This window comes from Sminthopsis crassicaudata, chromosome 5, assembly GCF_048593235.1.
Source record: "Sminthopsis crassicaudata isolate SCR6 chromosome 5, ASM4859323v1, whole genome shotgun sequence".
NCBI lineage: Eukaryota > Metazoa > Chordata > Mammalia > Dasyuromorphia > Dasyuridae > Sminthopsis > Sminthopsis crassicaudata.
Genome location: NC_133621.1, coordinates 184,899,936 through 184,907,076, shown reverse-complemented (window position 1 = coordinate 184,907,076; position 7,141 = coordinate 184,899,936).

The window sequence follows — 7,141 nt, the reverse complement described above, 5'->3', positions numbered from 1 at the left end:
TGTCCTTTCTGTTATACCTCCAACGTGCCACCCCCACCCCACTTCCCTCATCCCTTTTATTTCTATTTTCCTCAGTCTCTTGCTTCCTTATTTCAAGCTTTCAAGTTTCTAGACTGTTCCTAATTTTACCTTACTTTTCTGGGAAACGATTGTCTGACTCAGGATTAGACTAAAAGTTGATAGACAGGCAGTTGCAAAATTACAGCCCAGCACCATGATAGGGCTCTGTGGGAGGACACGACACACCGATCTGATCTCTGTCCCACCTTACATTGAGCATCTTGGATTGTGGAACCCTGCAGGGACATTGTCAGAGACAATCTGGAGATCATGGGCATTCTCATGTTTTTTATCAAAAACTTTTTCAAATGCGTGTTGGACTTGAAGTCAAGAAAGCCCAGGTTCCAATATTGGCCTGGCATTTCTGAGCTCTGCCATTTAAGTAAGCCATGATTTCTCTAAACCTTAATTTCCACATCTGTAAAATGGTGGTAATGAAAATATCCAAAATATCTCTTTCATAGAGTTGAATGGCCAGATATATAAAAAATTAGTGGTCCATATATAGGAATTCTGAGGTTTTCAATGGCCAAAATTCAACACAAGTGCATTCAGGCTTTGCTACTAATAGAAAGGCATCCGTCACAAAGCCTGAAATTTAGCATGCACAAGAAAGAGGGAAAACCTTGACTTTCTCTCTTGGTTTTACCTTTTGTTTGGACTTAAATTTATTTGAATCTGTTGAGGTTGAGAAGGGGGACCCCAAAAGTCCCAGACTGGTATCCCAAGGTGTCTCAAAATAATTTGCAGGCTTGAACCCATCTCCTAGTTAAGGATATAGTTGATTAAAAGCAATGTGATGTCATTACTGAGTGGACTGAATTCTAAGAGAATCCAGTAAAGAGAGAGAACCAAGGAGATATTTATACAGCTATGCTAATTCTATAAATCAAGGGTAAGGCTTACTAGATAGGAAGCAGATGTATTAAGGGTGGTCTTCAGATAGATTGGATGTGTTCAATTTCCTGAGGCAGATGCCAAAGCCAGAAGATCAAGGTCAGGGGGCCCCAAAATCACATTACATTAAATCTATTAAGCCAGAGAGGTTTTTGTCATGTATCACCTTAGTTGAACTCCAGGTTAAACTATTACCTGTAAAACAAGGCTTTGATTAGCATCCTGGGATAAGTAGAAGTAATAGCCTAAAAGCACTCTGCGTGACTTTTGTTACCTAGATGTGGCTGTTGTAATTGTTTGTCCTTGGTTCTCCAAGAGGAATCCCATGGGGAGGTGGTACCATGACATGCAAGGAAGTTGGATTTAAGTGAGGAAAGGCTGTGCAATAACTAAAGAACTGCCAGTTGGACCTTGTCAGGGATAGGTTTTAGCCACTTTTCTTTAGCAGACTGAAGCTAAGACTGTTGATCTTCCTTAAAGAAATGAGTACCCTAACCAGAACCACATCCAATAAGACCAGCAAAGCAATGAGCCCAGTAAAGATTCTGTGCCCACTAAGGAGCAGGCCCACCACGACCAGTAGAATAATAGATGTCCAGCAATGATGCTGCACCTAGCAAGGAGAGTTGTCCCACCATATATATTGTATTCATCAAATGTCCTCCTGATAGATGATCCCTATTTGTGGGAGCATGTACCCTATATTTATGAAGGGAATGTTATATTACAAATCTTCCTTGTAATTTCATCAATTTTATTGCTTTCTATTAACTGTGTCCTCTGGCTGACTAGAGAAAAAGTCAACACATCTGCAGGTTCATAAGTTACCATTTTGAGTATATATCAGGTACAAGAGGAAAGTATCATAGATGCCATGGATAAATGTCAAGTGATTTTATGTGCTAAGGATTTGGTAGTTTATTGGTAAAAGGAGCTACAAATCATTACCCTGGATGTTCTGTACTCTGTACTTAGGAGTCTGATGGCTGCATATTCTTATTTTGGAAAAAGTATAGACACTAAACAGAAAGACAATGAGTTTAATAACCAAGTTGCAATGGAATTTGCAGTCATTCCTTTCTAAAGGGAGAAAGTCCAAGTTGCTAAATGGAATCATAGATTCATATTGTAAAATTCTGAGGAGAAACCATTTCTTTTAGTCCCCCTCCCTTTTTTTTTTTTTAACAGAGAAATAGCAAACTGGTGACTAATAAAATATGGATTAGAAAAAATGATGTAGAAAAGGGTAACAGTAAATTAGGAAAGAGAAAAAAAGATAGAAAAAAACCTGAAAATTAAATATGTACACTTTCTTTTTCCCATTTCACTGACTGATTTGCAGATTTTGGTCAGCCCTCAAGGCAAATCTGAATATATATCTTATTAGTACCTGGTCACTTCTTCCCAGACCTCTCTCATTTTCTATCCATTCCACAGTGAGAGCTTAGAGCCTGGAAAACAGATGTGATTCTAGGAATAGGTCTGGGGAAATGAGGAAGTAGTGACGGGGCGGGCAAGAGAAAATGTGAAAGAAAGAAAGAAACTTTAGATAAGAGAAAGTGTGGGGAGACTCCAGTGAGCACTTGTATTTTCCATGAAGCTCAGACAGATGGAAAGACTGGCTACCTACCAATCAGCTGGCTGTGAGAACAGTGACCTCAACCATGATGCCCTAGCCAGAGGCTACAGAAATTTAGGGCCTCCCCAGGCAGAGGGAGTGGGACTCTCTCTGGGGAAGAGAATGTGGGGGTGGGGAGAGGGTGGAGAGAGAGAATAGGAACAGAATGTTCAGGGGAAGCAGAAAGGGAGGAAAGGAAGCAACGCCTCAGAAGCAAGGAAGAAGTAGGAAATCTGGCTGGCATAAGGATATAATCCACAATAATGCTGGGCAGTGGGATTTTTGTCACACTTATAAGAATAGTGGGTTTCCATGTTTAACCTATATAGGATTGCTTACTGTCTTGGTGGGGAGAGGGGAGAGAGGGAGAAAATTTTGGAACACAAGGTTTTACAAAGGTGATTATTAAAGATTGCCTTTGCATGTATTTGGAAAAATAAAATACTATTTAAAAAAAAAAAAAAGAATAATGTGTTTAGACTGTCTTTGCATGTATTTGGAAAAATAAAATACTATTTAAAAAAAAAAAAAGAATAATGTGTTTCAAAGATCCTTTTAATGAGGGAAAGGAAAGGGGGAACACTATTTCTCGGTGCTAAGATCCCATGAGGCGCAGTGTCCCCTGTAAATGAATTTACAGGCCCGAAAACCTAGATTGATAAATAAAACGTTTATTGTAGAAATTTGGAAGTAAAGCTGTTAGAAAGACGCCAGAGCCAGAGGTGGCCGCTGGGAGGGCAGGAACCCTTACATGGCTGGAAGGATACCATGTGTTGGCTGGGAGTGCTCCTGCCAAGAGAGCGCTCCAGCTCGTTTCTTTTATACCTAGAAGATGATGGGCGGTACCCCCCAAGTTCTTGGCGGGCTTTTCAGTTAGCCCAGATCAGGTGAGGACTGGGGGAAGCTGAGCTAATAGTGGGGCTGGGCCTGGATATTCAAAGGGAGCCTTTGACCAGGATTTGTGAATCAAGGTCAGCCATGGGTTGGGCAATTAGAAAGGAATCTTAAAAGGGACCTCAACCCCTATCACGTTCTCATCTGATCTTTTCCTCATGAAAACCCTACAGGGACCCATTCTCCTTGGAGATTTCTCTGTTTGCTCTCAGAAATACCTAGGAGTACTCAGGCTCATTCCTTTTTGGATATTCCTGTATTTTTTTGGTCCACCTTCATCCCCAATCTATGACCTTCACAATTTTACCAAGTCCTACTCAACACAAAAGCTTTAAAATAATCAGACACAATCCTCCCCATAATTCTAGTAGTGCCTTTCCTCTATTGGTTATCTTCAATTTATTCTGGATATATCTTGTTTGTAATATTTACATATGTCTACCCAATTAGTCTGGGAGCTCCTTCAGAACAGGAAGATATTCACCTTTCTTCAGTGGCTGGCACATAGTAGACCCATAATAAATGCTATTTAAATGACAAACCAAGTGAATATTGTGATGAAGAAACACTGTTTCCAAAATTCCTGGAGTTAAAAGGCTTTTCTCTGGCATTAGGGAGAGACCTGAAGTGCAATTATCCATTCATATCTCCATTCCAAATAGCTTCGATTTTCTTACAGATATAGGTAAAGGTTGCCAAGTACTATGGGGGTGGCAATTCCTCATAGAACTAATTTGCATTGTGTGGTCAAAATAACTTTTTACAAATGAAGGACCTTTGGCTCACCCAGAGAAGTGCTGATGCTTTTTTTCAAAGGGACTTTCAAACCCTGAGAGGGAGACTGGGGTGAAAAGAATAGGGGGAGAAGGAAGAAATGAAAGGGGAGAGTTTTATTCTCCACAGTGATTTTATTCATCTGTTTATTGGCTTGTAAAGAAGGTATCTATTAGCTGAAGGCCTCTGGGCAAACGTACAAAATATAATTAGCACAGGCCAATCCAAGCATATTTAATCCAAGAGCTAAAAGAAAAAGAAAAGAAAAGAAACCACAAACCATAAAAAAGAAGGAAGAAAAGTAAAGGAATTTAGGGCAAAATGAAGAAAAAAATCAAAACCAGAAAAACAGCCTTACAAAAGAACTTGAAGTTTAGTAGATAAGGTTTCTAAGACAGTGAGGACCAGAAGTTGCCAAAGTAAGGGTAAGAACTATATTTGAGCACTCAGAGAAGTATAATGAGAAGCTGTTTGAATTCAGAGTACTTAAAATGAGATTAGCGAGTACCCACAAAGTTTTTTCATGCCATAAACCAAAGTGAAGAGGAAAGTCTATTCCAGTTTCCAATGGTGAAGCAAGCACATTAGGACAGAGACAGAGCAAAAGAAAAATAAATAAACCCTCTTCACTAAAATAACATAAAGAAATTTAACAATAACAATCTTAGAACAAAGAACCTGATTATATAGGTACCAAAATCAATGGATATAAAAATGTTATTCATTATTTACAAGATAATGTCTCTAATACATTATCGGGGGACATATGTTTTGAGTTATTTTGTTGTGATGCCAGTGAATTTGCACTGATTAGGTTATAAACAAAACCATGCATTTGTAAAATGGTAAGCCAAGATTTTGGGTGCAGTACATGGCTCTGAAATAATTTTTTTTTCCCCTCTAAAACCAATTGACTTATGTGGAAAGAAAACTAAGACCTCAAAATTCATCACCATCATATTCTAAAAAATGGAATTAATTGGTCATGGACAAACAATATGAAGTTTAACAGTCAAAAAAAAAATGCTGCAAATGCCATTACTTCCTTTGATTACTTCTGTGATCTTTTTTTTTTTTAATTGTCATTTTTTAAATTAATTTTTATAATTATAACATTTTCTTTGACAGTACATATGCATAGGTAATTTTTTTTTTACAACATTATCCTTTGTACTCCCTTCTGTTCCAAGTTTTTCCCCTCCTTCCCTCCACCCCCTCCCCTAGATGGTAGGCATTCCCATACATATTAAATATATAGTATATCCTAGGTCTTCTGTGATTTCAATGAGAGTATGCCCTAGACTAGTGGGTCATAATGGGGTCCTTGGTCTTTGATAGCTATGTAGATCATAAAGAGGGGCATTAACTGGAGAGGGCCTGAATTGCTATATACAATTGAGTGCCAAGCTACTCCCTGATGCAAGCAGGGAGAGGTATTAACAGGATTAAATGGAACCCTTTGCTGTAATGGGCCTTTGTTGAATTCTCTGCATTGACAAAATTATCATGACCCCAGTGTTGCTGTATTCCATCAGAAGGCCAAATTTATGATGTTAATCCCCGGGTTATTTTTCTCCTGTAAAAGAACCAAGTAGCACCCCACTTCTTCACCAACCCCTTTTAAGGATAGCCCCCTTACTAAGTGTCACAATAGTGGAGATTTAGCCCATCTGTCAATTCCCCCCCAACTTCTTAATTAGCCCAAGTCTTTCCATTATTAATCACTAACTCCTTTTTAGAAATTACTAGAAGCATAATAAAATGTCTCTTGATTTGGAGATGGTCTAAGCCTACAAGTTTTTTTGAGACTCCTTCCAGTACTGCCCATAACCTCAACATATTTGGGAGATTCAATCCCTTCCCATTTTCCAATTAAGGGGGAGGCCCGAAAGGAACAATCAATTATTAAGCATTGACTATGCCAGGCATTGGTAAACACTTTACAAATATAGGTAGGTGTGATTATAATATCATTTTATAGTTGAAGAAAGTGAGAAAGTAAAGTAAGTGATTTGCCTTGTCTTAGGCCAGTTGACACCAGGTCTTCCTAACTCTATGGCCAGCAGCCTATCTGATGACGGGAGCCCAGAAACTCTCTTTTTCTCTCTCTGACTTTGGGGATGAGCCATGAGGTAAAGCACTTAAGAAGCCCCTTAAAGGAGATTCTCCTTTGAACCCTGCCCCTGTGAGAGACCCCAGCAGGGAATCAAGATACAGTGGTTTTTCTTGATGGGACTAGTTGAAATAATGTCATTTAGCTGGACATTTAGATTTCTATTAACCCCTATTGTTGGCTCAAAACCACTCCCAACAAGTGGTCTCATCTAGGCCTGGGGGCAGTGACAGCATTTTTTTTCTCTTTCTTTCAGCTACTTGATGTATGGGATTAGTAGTAGTATTTCTGGATACAAGGATATTCACACTTCAGTAGTTTTGGGGACAGACTCCCAAATTCCTTTTCAGAATGACTTTACAAATGACTATTCCACCAACAAACATAACAATGTGCCTGTTTTCTCAAAGCCTTTCTAATATTTGTTTTTTTTCCTTTTTGTCAGTTTTGGCAATCTAAAGCATATGAAATGGAACCTGGGAGTTGAAACTTCAGTCTCAGATTTCCTATTAAAAGGGCAATTTTAAACTCATTTCTTTGCAGAGCTCCCAAGTAGCACAGCTGCCTACCAGGACCCCTGCCCTCTGTGAAGAGACACCCTCTTCTCAGTGTTAATGATGAGGTTTAGAATTGGGGTAACTAAATGAAATTAGGTTTAATTGAGGTCTAGTGGCAAGTTTGGGGTACAGGGAGTCAAATGGAGCTCCCCTGCAACCCCTTTGGATTCGACGCAAGGATACAGAGTTAAATGAGGTCTAGTAGAGGCACAGAGTCCCCTGTAAAGG